A 12,794-nucleotide genomic window follows, 5' to 3' on the forward strand; every position below is an offset into this window, starting at 1 on the left:
CGAAGCCTTTGGCCCCCAGGGCACACATCAACTATTTAAAGGCAAAAATTGGTGGCCTGAGGAGTACATGTCTGAGGGAGAGAAGTCTGGTCCTGAAGTCCAAGAAACCCGGAACAGCAGCAGATGACATCTATGCTCCCAGGCTGTGGTACTACAAGAGGCTGCATCTTCTGTCAGACCAGACTGAACCCAGGTTATCACACGGATTTGGTTGCCGGAATGTCCGACCGTGTGTACAAGGGCTAAGACTGAAAACCGAGCAATCAAACACCACCTATTGCTCGGTTCTCAGGGCTCCCTGAGCAGAGAAGCTGGTGACTTCTCAATCAATGCTGTCTGCTCTGCCTCCCCCACGCTCCTCGCTCACTGTAGCACTGAGCTGTGGAGGAGGCAGGAGCATCCAGCTCAGGCTTTCAGAAGCTGAGCTTGGAGCCAGTCCAGGCATGTGGGTAGATCCCGACTTCATTGTTATGATCTTGCCCGAGCCTAGACCGGCTCTGTGACGTCATCTGACAGCGGGCTTTAGCCTGCTGTCTGCTGAAAATGGGTCACAGGAGTGCAGAACAAACTGCACTCCTGTGATCCACAGGACAAGTACAGCCAAACAAGCATTGGTTGTACTTCTCATTTAATTGTCTGTTCCCCTGTTGCAGATTTGGCCTCTCTTCCTGTGTGTCAAAGGCAGAAAATTTCCCAAATTGAACCCTGCATAGCAATAAAATCTGACAGGGGTTCTTTTCACCAAAATAAAAAAAAACATTTTTTTTGGTATTGATACACTTTAACTAGGGAACACCTGATACAGCCAATGCTGGAAGAGGCGAGCAGCATCGGTATGGAGGGAGCTGGTGCTGGATATGAACAGGGAGAGTGTGCTGCTTGGAAAAGTGGGTGTAAACTTAGTGGTTAATAATTATGCACTGTATCATTTTTCTAATCGATATACAGCTCTCTCATGACTCTTTCCCAGCCTGTCTGCAAGGAAACATAAGCGGGAGGAACTTATGGAGTAAAAATAAATAGATATCAATAAACTGTTTTAATTTGTCATTTAACTGTATATTTGAAACCTAATCTTTATTATTTAATGGAAATAACAGTGTGTGCAGATTTATGCTAGTCACAGGCTGTGTCACACGGCTCTCGACCCTCCAGCCTGTGTCTTAGAATAAGAGGGAGGTGAAGCCACCATTAATCTACATGTAATATTCCAACCCCCCATTGTGTTTGGCTGGTTAGTGGGCATGGAGGAGGAGGGAGGGAATGGACTGTCATTTACCACTGTGTATACACCCACACATGTGAATTTATAGTCACATGGACTGCTCAAATGTGATATTGAGGAAATGCTCAGCATAGAAACTCACTGAAAACTGAGCACGTGCAGAGTTGCCATCACAGCTGCAAAATCCTTAGCTGACTTGGGGACATGAACATAAGGTGGAGATAGAGAGCAGCAGGATTGACCAGTTTTTAGCAGAATACAGAAAACAAATCGAGTATGAACAGCATGTAATACACCATTTGATGAAAGTTTTTTGTGATGTGGGTTTAGTGACACTTTAAATAAAAGCAATAATATGGAGGTTTGTCTAAACAGAAACTATTACCAAGAATACTAAAAAATAAGACCAAGTTAGCTAGCAAGACCTTTACATGTAAAGAAAAGTCTTAGCCCTTGTACACACGGTCGGACATTCTGACGGAAAATGTCTGATCGGACCGTGTTGTCGAATAATCCGACCGTGTGTGGGCTCCATCGGACTGCTTCCTTCGGAATATCCGACCAACAAAGTTTTAGAGCAGGGCTATAAAATTTTCCGACAACATGATCCGATCGTTTGTAGTGAATTCCGATCGGACAAAGTGCCACGCATGCTCAGATCAAATTCCTAGACCAAAGCTATTGGCTACTAGCCTGAACGTAGTCCCATCGTAATGAAATAACATCACCACATTCTGAACGATCGGATTTTCTGACAACTTTGTCCGACCGTGTGTTTCGGACAAAATCCGTCGGACAAAATCCAACGGATTTGGTTGTCAGAATGTCCGACCGTGTGTACAAGGGCTAAGAATTAGCCATTACCTTGGTTGACCCTCCACAATCTGATGACGTTGATGGAATGCACAGGTGAATGAGATTGAGCGGATAAATCACAGGATCTGCATCCTCCAATCACAGAAGACTTTGCATTCTGGGATAGGTTAGTTTAGGAGCGCGTTTTGCATTATAAAGCACTTTTGCATTTTCATAGAAGCTGTCACCGGGATGCCAGTGCACATGTATTAAATCTGGCCCTATGTGCTGTGTTTGCGTACTTCACAACCTCTCCTTCTGTGGTTCTAGTGTGTGGTATTCAGAGCCAACCTTTTTTTTATGCAGCAATGGACCAGCTTTCTCAGAGCAATATGCTGTATGCCCACAATGAGTATGGTGACCTCTTCCATGCTGAGTGGTGTAGTGTCCCGGTGCTGTGCCAGTGTTCCAGGTGGCTGGCTCAACCCAAGACACAGTAGGCTGCATGTAGAACAGTGGTGGGCCACTTGTTGGATACCAGGGCCATAAAGACTGTGGTTTGGTTCACAAATGACCAAAGGTTGAGAAACACTACTGCACATGATTGTTGGGAAAAAATACTAGATAGAAAACAACAAATAGGCAATTTAAAGTAATTCCCTTCTATCGTTTTCAGTCAAGGAAGCTGCCATCTTGGCCTCTAATGATTCTTCAACTGCCATAATGCTGCACATGTGATCAGTTCTGAAACCAGCCATTGGATGGTTTTAAAGTTTGGTTGAGAGCACAACCAATGTGAAAAGTTTGCATTTCCGGCATGCCGGGAACGTAAGTGTTTTTTGAAACTGGGTTTACTACCGCTTTAATATCTAAAAAAGAATTCATATAATTCACCAATAACATATTACTAGCATTTTTTTAAGCGCTAAGCCATCAATATAAATTCTCCAGCCAATAAGGCTTACCTTTTTATGTTCCTACAACAATAATACAAGCAAAAAAATACTAGGTCCATTCCATGTACACTTGAATTAGGTTAATCCAATCAATAAAACTGAATATAAGCAATAATATGTGAATATATTTGAAAAGATATTTTTTTAAATCTGCAGTTTTCCATCACAAATAACTTTGTGATCCAGGAAATTCATATTATATGGTGTCAATGGTCTGTACCTATTTCCCAGCTGTGTTGTCAACATAGACCTAAAGCGGTAGTAAACCACCATTTTTTTTTTAAACCTGCAAGGCAAAGTTGCAATGTAATAGTATGCATCGCATACTAGCACATTATGTGAAACTTACCTTTAAAGTGAAGCCCTCCAGCCGCAGACAGGTCTTCCGTCTTCACCGGGTCTTCCTTCTGGGTTGGGGGACTCCGGTCCTTTGATTGGACGAGCCGCATGGACGTCACTCCCATGCATGTGTGCAGGAGCTGCTGTTCATGGCACAGGACTTTGAAGGAACGGCATGGGCATGCCGTTTCTTTAGAGCGCATGCGCCAGTGACGTGACTGGCAGCTTCGCAAGTAAATATCTCCTAAACGGTGCAGGTTTAGGAGATATTTACTGTACCTATAGGTAAGCCTTATTATAGCCTTACCTATAGGTAAAAATCATCCATGAGAGTCTACTCCCACTTAAAAAAAAAAAAAAAAAAAAAAAGATTACAAAAAAACCCCTCTTGGTGATCAATATACATTACAGGGATTTTAACAAATTATTGTGTCAGATTCGTGGCATTTTTTGTTCTACAGAAAAAGCTGCTTGTTTCACCATGTCTTTTTGTAGAATGATTTTGAATGGGAGGGTCTGGTTCATTATATTCACTAGGTGCATGTTCAGTATTCCGATGAGAAAAGGTGCAGCGTCTGCATCCCTGCAGAAGTATTTATTCATTAGGAAGTATTTCACCAAACCTGAAAGTCCTAATACAGGGGGTGACTTCTGAGAAAATCAATGAGCCAATCACACAAGCAGGAAATTACATTACTGGGGAAGTTCTGTACATTAACACTGTATATAAGCCTACAGCTTGCCATATTGCATTGTATTTTACAGAAAAATACAGTGGCTGCAGATTTGAAAGAAGAGGTAATTTTTTAACATTAATTTACATTATGGCTTGTGTAGCAATTGTATTCATTTTAATTTGCTATATTTCTTTTTCCATGAAAATGGAGTTACCCTTTAAAATTTCATACAACCTATTGGTACAATGTTGTCACATTAAGGAAATCCTCTGTGAGACATGCAATGTAGCCATCACTGGCCTGCATGTAGATAAGAGGTGGCTTCATCAGAGGAGCAGCACTGCAATACAGGTTAGAAAAAGGTGAAAACGCTTATTTTATTAAAAAAAATAGAAAACTGTTTATGATATAGAGTGTTTTGGCAAACTAAATGTCATTGGTTTTTCTAATACCAGAAAAGATATGCCAACCTAGATAGAACATTCAAACATTATATGGACAGTGCCCCTGTTGGGAGCTGAACTCATGAACCAGCGATGAAAAACCACAGTACTTACCCAAGAGCACGATTCCAACTGTGTGGCTCACCAAAAAATATGAACCATTTCTAGAATACAGATGTTTATAAAGGTGTCTTTATAACCAGTACAGACAGCTACATTTTCAAAATCGAAAAACCTTGAAATCCAAATGAATCTTAAAGAGATATTAAACCTTCAGTTTTTAGACACTTTCAGCAGCTGAGATAATCACTGAATCTTTCACCTGCTGAGGTAATCTTCTTGCCTATGTTCCTGTTTAAGCTGGTGCCATGATCCCGGCAGCATCCTATGGACCCACCCTTGCAGGGACTAAAGTTGTGTCTCTCTACACTGTGTGCACAGCCCCATCATTTGGGATGGCAACGCACTCCCCTACTCCTCCTCTCTTCTTCAAACTAACAGACTGACTGGAGACTGCACTGTCCACTGTTAAGTCACCTATGACAAATCATGTAATCCCCTTTCTTACATGACGATCCAGTGTTCAGTGTGTGTGTTTTTTAAGAATGAGTTCGCAAAATACCTTATTTACAGTGCCGTGGGCATGGCAGCAGGGCCGTCTTACCGAGCAGGTACATTTGGGCACAGCCTAGGGGCCCCAGATGCACAGGGGGCCCCATCAGGGCCGGTCGGATCTAGAGCGAAGCTATTGGAATTGCCTCCACTCTGCTCGCCATCACACACAGCCCCACCTCCTCCTGACCTCATGCCTGTGATAGACAGAATGCAGGTCCAATGCTGGGATGTGTTTTGTTTATCACAGGCGCAGGGTCAGGAGGAGGTGGGGCTGTGTGTGACGGCGAGCAGAGCAGAGGAAATTTCATGTAAGCTGTATCAGCGTGCTTATTCTCGCTCTGTGATCCCCGGCTCTCCTCTTCCTCCAGTTATGATCTGGCCGCCCTCTCTTCCTCCACCCTGGCGAGGTTGCAATGTTGGGCAAGGTGAGTCTGCAATGGGGGCACAGTAAGTCTACAATGAGGGCACAGTGAGGCTGCAATGGGGGCACAGTGAGGCTGCAATGGGGGCATGGTGAGGCTGCAAAGGGCAAAGGGAGGCTGCAATGGGGGCACAGTGAGGCTGCAGTGTTGGCACAGTGAGGCTGCAATGGGGCACAGTGAGGCTGCAAGGGGCATAGGGAGTCTGCAATGTTGGGAACGGTGAGGGCACGGTGAGGCTGCAATGTTGGGCACAGTGAGGCTGCAGTTTTGGGCACGGTGAGGGCATGCTGAGGCTGCAACGTTGGGCGTGGTGAGGCTGCAATGTTGGGCGTGGTGAGGCTGCAATGTTGGGCACAGTGAGGCTGCAATGTTGGCCACAGTGAAGCTGCAATGTTGGGCACGGTGAGGCTGCAATGTTGGGCACAGTGTTTATTATTCTTGAGAGTAAGTGTGAAAATTGGGACAGGCTTGTAGGGGCCCCAGTACATTACTTTGCCCAGGGACCCATGATGCTGTTAAGATGGCCCTGCTCTCTTTCTTGATCCAAGCACTACAGTGGGAGGGGCTGTGTTTCCTCACTAACATCAGCCAGAAGAAGAGCAGTGGGAGGTCACATGAGCACCCCACGGCATTGTAAATAAGGTATTTCATGGAATCATTTTTAAAAACCCACACTGCACATTAGATCCTTATGTAAAAAAGGGGATTACAGGATTTGTCCCTAGTCATTCCAACAGCTATAGCGGCCGGAGGGGCAGGGAGTAGATGGATAACACAGATCCCTGAGCTGACAGGCAGGGAGAGAGGGGGAGAGAAAACGGGATATTGGAGGCATGTAAACTGACCACAGTAATCAGGGATCAGCAGCCATGATTAATGTGTCAGCACAGACAGGGGGACACAGGAACTGTCAGGTTATTTAGACTATAAAGAGGGACAAATGACGAAGCACAAGCACTATACTGTGTATCCTGCTGTAAAGGACAAGGATATTTTTTTCTTTCTTTTTTTTCTTTATTTGGGTTACAGCTACTTTAATTCTTTCCTGGGAAGACCAGAAGCTCAGGGAAGCAGCAATGAGAGAGCAGGAGCAGGCAGCATTAAATGTTGTAAACTGCAAGTGCTGGAAAATGAATAAAAAAAAATAGTTTACTGGGAAATGTTTATTTTATTGTAATCAGTGTATTAAGCTAAGAAAAACTCTCTGGGTTTAATATCAGTTAAAAAAAAATCTTCCTTACCTCTATGCTAGAATTATACTGTATGTTATTGCTCCTAATTTTCAAATCCATATGCATCTGAATACCCAGTGCAGGAAAATTAAGTTGGATGTTCTTGGTAAAAAAAAAATAAAAAATAAAAACTAGAACTCCACCAGGAACGATATTTTTAAGTAAGCAGATATGCAAACTGAAGATATGCAAATAGTCTGAACTAGTGAGCTAGTCTAGAAGTCACCTCGAAGGATGCATTCAGGGGAAGAAAGAAAAGTAGACCAACATAAACATGGTGACAGATATCTGGATCTGCAGACGTACAGTGAATGATGTGTAGATTATTCTGGGTATTTTGGATGCGTTCCATGTTGCTAACCAAGTTTGCATTGAAAGAAAATACATTGCTATATAAATGCATACACATTTATCATCATGTGCTGTTATAATGACATGGGGCACAAACAAGCCGGGACGGGATGTGGCTTTGACTCACAGACATCAAGCAGGGCATAGGAAGGGCAGACTGGCTTCCTCGCCAGCTCTGAGACACAGCCTAGAACTAGGAGATACGGTCTCCATAATCCTTGGCCTGTCATTGCAGAACAGTATGGCACTGTGTGCCCAGCTCTGTGTGCCGCCCTGCGTCTGGGGATACGGTGGGGCTGACTCCGGCCTGCGTGAATTGAAATCCATCAAAGAGCTGTTGAGCTTTGAGTGAAATGTTTGTTCAGTCAACAGAAATGTGAGTTTATATAAAAACATCCATAAAACCTATGAATGGAAACACTGAGCTGATGGAGGAATAATGGTAGAGAAAGGTGAGAGGAAAATGCTGAAAATACATTTTATATCGCTGGTTATCAGTTACTCCCTCTTAAAGGAGGATTCCAGGCAAAACGCAAGGTTTGTTCACAAACATACAATGCGAAAAACTTTTTAGCGATAAATCACCTCTTTTTGGCAGCTTCTAACCACACATAATCTGGTTTCAGCAGCAGAGGGCTGATTTTCAAATTGTGATCTTTAGCATGCAATACTATAACTCAGAGAAAAAATCAAAGGGAAACGGTTTAATTATAAGTCCACCACTTACTTCATTTGTGTGCCTCTGCACCACTCTTCTTGGAGACCTATAACCCTCACTTCAATCTACTTGCCAGTACCACTCTTTGAGGGCCCTCCTGGGGCAAAGATTGCAATCAAACTCGGCCACAGAAAGATCTCCGCAAGCCCTAATTTAACTTCCAAAAAACCATTAGGGTTCTAGCAACTCCCCACATGTAAACTACTTCTAGTTTATCTATAATCTTCCAAAATAAACACAATCTCTTAAAGTGGACGTAAAGGCAAAACCCAACTAACTCTAAATCTACTCTCCAGTCTAATGCTAAACCTAATCTATCTAGCCCTGTAAAGAAAAAAAATCAATATACAGGCGATTCCTGGGTTACAAACATCTGCCTAACAAATGACTCCTATTTACAAAAGGAGGGAGATAACAGAGAAAATCTACCCCTAGGAAGGAAAATTCACTCCTGTAAGAATTATCATGAGTTATCTTTGTGCGCCGGTGGCGCAGTAACGCGGGACGCTGCCCCGCCCGCCAGAGACCTCCTAGACGGACTGATTGCAGCCAATGGCTCAACAGTCTGTCTCATCGGTTACAGCTGGGGAGGCTACCGATGGCGCCTATACTCAGCTGTCTTCCAATAGCTTTATCAGCTATTTAAAGCCTGCACCCGCAGTGTGATGTACACTGTGTGATGCATGCTGTTTGGACACTCTCTGCATACTACTATTTTGGTGAGCATTTTATCTGCATTATGGTCATTGCTGATTACTTGATGTACACAATTGTACTGAATCTTTACTACATCTTCTTATATACTTTTTTTTATTATCAAATATGCATCTAGCTGCACATCTTAACCAATGTCATACTGAGCTGAATTTCTACTCAGTCAGTGGAGATCTTGCAGTGTTCAGTGGCCCCAATTCCATTTGTCTGCGCTGTGTCACTTTGGCTTTATCCATCCAGCCGCACGCACATCCTTAAATCTTACCCGCAGTGTGATATATATATTCAGGCCTGTATCATAGTGTTGACCCCCCTCTGTTGTGCATAGTGGAGGGCTATTGCATGTGAGTATCCATTTGTGGCTATATATTGTAGCAATTGTTTTTGATCTGCATACCTCTACTTGTTTAATGTAATTGTACTAACATTAATATGTTTACATTGTAGAACATGTATAGATGAGATGACTGTAATGTCTGTGAAAAAGGACGTATAGTCTGAAACATGTCGACGTCATTCTCAGTGAAATACTTGTCTTAGGCCCTTCTGTGAGCTGATACTATGTTACATATGCTTATATACTGATTGTTTGATTTTATTATGTATCTGTATACACATATTTATTTTATGGACTTTTTTCAATAAAAAATGTATATATTTTAAATACTTACTGGTCCGTCTAATAAACATCCTGAGGGTTATGTACTGTGCTTTTCGCACTAGGCCTGTTTTTTGTATTTTGGTATTAGCGGATGAGACAGACCAGTTCTTTACACACTGTCACACAAATTTCCTTTGTTATCATCAGAAAAAGGTGTCTCCACTGGAGCTGTGTCACCAATCCTTGTTTCCACAACAACCTAAAATTTTCAAAATTCAATTGTCACAGGGACAGAAAGTGATGTGAAATCTTCTGAACAGGGGCACAGACAGCAAAACAAACATTACAGGGGTGTTAACCCTTCGCTATGCTATCCAAAAAATGTAAAAATTATTTTTTTGGCTGGAGTTACACTTAAAAAAATATACCTGTTCCGACTTGCAAACAAATTCAATTTAAGAACAAACCTACAGACCCTATCTTGTTTGTAACCTGGGGACCGCCTGGACTTACCTGTTCTGCAGAAGCTCCGGTCCAGTTTGAGCTGTCAGCGCCAGCTTCGGTGTACAAGAGAGGAAGCCGATAATAGAAACCCCATAGTATCTCTATGAGTGATGTCACTTCCCAGGCATTTCCCGGCCTTTGCCAGCTTTCTCCTGCACACAGAGACTGGACCACAGCGGCTTCAGAGCAGCTAAGTATAGCATTTTTTTCGTTACAGGGCTAGATAGATTAGGTTTAGAGTTAGACACCTTTGCTACCATTGTGCTATTTTCTAAGTGTCTAGTGCTCCCCTGTGCCTTTAAAGCGGTAGTAAACTCTTTAAAAAAAACTTTCCCCCTGCAAGGCAAAGGCACATTATGAAGGACTTACCTTACAATTAAGTCCTCCAGCAGTGCGCTGTCACCACTGCAGAGGCTTCCATCTTCACCTGTTGTTCCTTCAGGGTTTGCAGGCTGCGGCCACTTGATTGGCTGAGCCACGATAACGTCACTCTGCCGTGGCACACAGCTCTGAAGAAACGGCACAGGTATGTTATTGTTTCAGAGCACATGCGCTGGTGATGTCATCGGCTGCTGCTCACTTGAAAATGTCCTAAACTGTGCACATTTAGGAGATATTCATTTTACCTGCAGGTACGCTTTATTATAAGCTTACCTGTAGGCAAAAAGAAACAATGAGAGTTTACTACCGCTTTAAGGAGTCCTGGGCTGTCAGCAGCGACTTCAGTGTGTATGAGTGTGTAGGAGAGGCAGCCGACAACAGAAGCCCTACAGTAACTCTTTGGGTGATGTCACTTCCCAGCCGTTGTTGGCTTTCTCTCTCTCTACACAACAGCTGCCACCGGCGACCAGTCCGGAACAGGGGCAGAACAGGTAAGTATAACAATTTTTTCTTTACAGCGCTAGATAGATTAGGCTGAGCCCTTGTACACGCGGTCGGAGATTCCGACGGAATGTGTCCTATCGGAACGTTTTGTCGGATATTCCGACTGTGTGTGGTCTCCATTGGACTGTTTCCGTCGGAATAAACGACGGACCAACTTTTCCAACTTTCCAGTAAAATTTTCCGACAAAATGCTCCGATCGGACATACTTCGATTATGTGCAGCCTACTCCGACGGACAAAGTGCCACGCATGCTCAGATCAAATTCCTAGACCAAAGCTATTGGCTACTAGCCTGTCCCGTCGTAACGAAATAACGTCATCACGTTATGTACAATCGGATTTTCCGACAACTTTGTCCGACCGTGTGTATGCAACAGTTTCGGACAAAATCCGTCTGACAAAATCCGTCTGACAAAATCCAACGGATTTGGTTGTCAGAATGTCTAACCGTGTGTACAAGGGCTTAGACTGTGGCTGAGAGTAGGTTTATAGTTAGTTTGGTTTTATCTTTACTTCCACAATAAATATTACAAACTACACTGTACTACTACTACTACTACTACATTATAAAGCCTCATTCACACAAGGTGTATGAATCCATGCTCCATGTGAGGGCCATGCTCCATGCATCCTCATGCTGGTAGTCCTGTTGCTGTGTATTGGGATGCAGCGGCTGCACGGACACAGCTGCTACTCCCAATGTGACTTCCTTGTGAGTACATAGCCCCATGGTGTTTTTTTACGCAGCATTCAGAATTCCTGTACAGTTTCCTAACTGCAGTTTGCCCATTTTTCCTATCCTACAGCAGCTTCTGATACACGAAATCTATGGCTGCTCTGTGCCCCCTTTTATAACGAAGGTGCCCCCATTACTGACACTTCTAAATCAGCTGAGGTAAATTCAAAGGCCCTTGCAGTGCATTATGGTTACAAAGAATTTGTACAAGTACCATATATTCTGGAAATTGTTCCTTTGAACACACAGGGGGTTATTTATAAAAGGAAAATCCACTTTGCGCTACAAGTGCACTGCAAGTTCACTTGGAAGTGCAGTCGCTGTAGATCTGAGGGGGACATGCACAGAAAATATAAAACAGCATTTTAGCTTGCACATGATTGGATAATAAAATCAGCAGAGCTTCCACTCATTTCACATCAACCCCTCAGAATTACAGCGAGTGCACTTCCAAATGCACTTCCAGTACACTTGTAGTGCAAAGTGGATTTGCCTTTCGTAAATAACCCCCACAGAATTCACCTTGAACTCATGGTAGACATTAACCTTTTACATAAACCATGTCACAAACTTAAAATTTCCAGGTTAATAAAATTATTTTAAACACTTACTAGTGTTTCTTATTGACTTGCAATGTGCCTCTGAATATGCTGGGAATTGACACTACAGGAAGTGTCAGTTCCTTAACACAGCATCCCCCATTCCTGGTCCCTCTTTTCTACCCCTCACCTCCCTTTGTAACCTTTTACCTTTTACCTTCCAGGGTTTAAGTGAAGAGGAACACTATAGCGTGTCATTTAAGGGAAAGGTCTGAGTCTGATGGGGCTGCTGACATCACAAGCATCTTAGCAATATTTTAGGTCTTTTGAACGCCTACACAAGGGAGGCCTTTACAAATAAATAACAAGCATCAATACAGTAAATGAATGCACATATAGTCTTATGGGAAAATTGTGTTTGAAGTCTAGGTTCTGGTGGCAGGGTCTTTATCATATAACATAGGTTCACTGGTGGGTGGCTTTTCTACAGTGGGAAAGCTTGATGACAACAGTGCTTTTTTCTTATTTACAGTTCTCTATGACATGCTATGCAGAAGGAACATGATTTCACAGGGGTTAAAATCCAAATCCCTGCATTTGTGGGTGGCAGCAACGGGTATGCCAGAATAGTAAGTTTCTTTCACATAAAATGTTGTTACTAAATTCCATCTTGTAATAGAATCAATTACTGGTGTCCTTTAGGTTTCACAATTATCTGGCACTGGTATTTAGCTCTTTAATGTAATTACAATCATTTAAAAATGACACACAAGATCATTCTGAGCTGAGCTGTGACATTCCGTACCCTCATGGGAATTATAGGGGTGGGTGACAGTGTGGCACTAGGCTTACTGCTCTGAACTTCAATCATGTTAATTAGCAATGCTGAAAGAATGAACAATTCCATTTTTCAGAAATAGAAATATAGATTGTTGTAATAGCAGAGATGAGTGAATTGTCCCTCCCAGTGTGTCCTTATCTGCCACTGGGTTTATTCTATTCAATTGCCAATGCCCTCTGTTCACCCTGTGCACTTTTCACC

Source organism: Lithobates pipiens, unplaced genomic scaffold (genome assembly GCF_037356315.1).
Source record: "Lithobates pipiens isolate NorthernLeopardFrog02 unplaced genomic scaffold, aLitPip1_a1.2 Scaffold_8, whole genome shotgun sequence".
Classification (NCBI taxonomy): domain Eukaryota; kingdom Metazoa; phylum Chordata; class Amphibia; order Anura; family Ranidae; genus Lithobates; species Lithobates pipiens.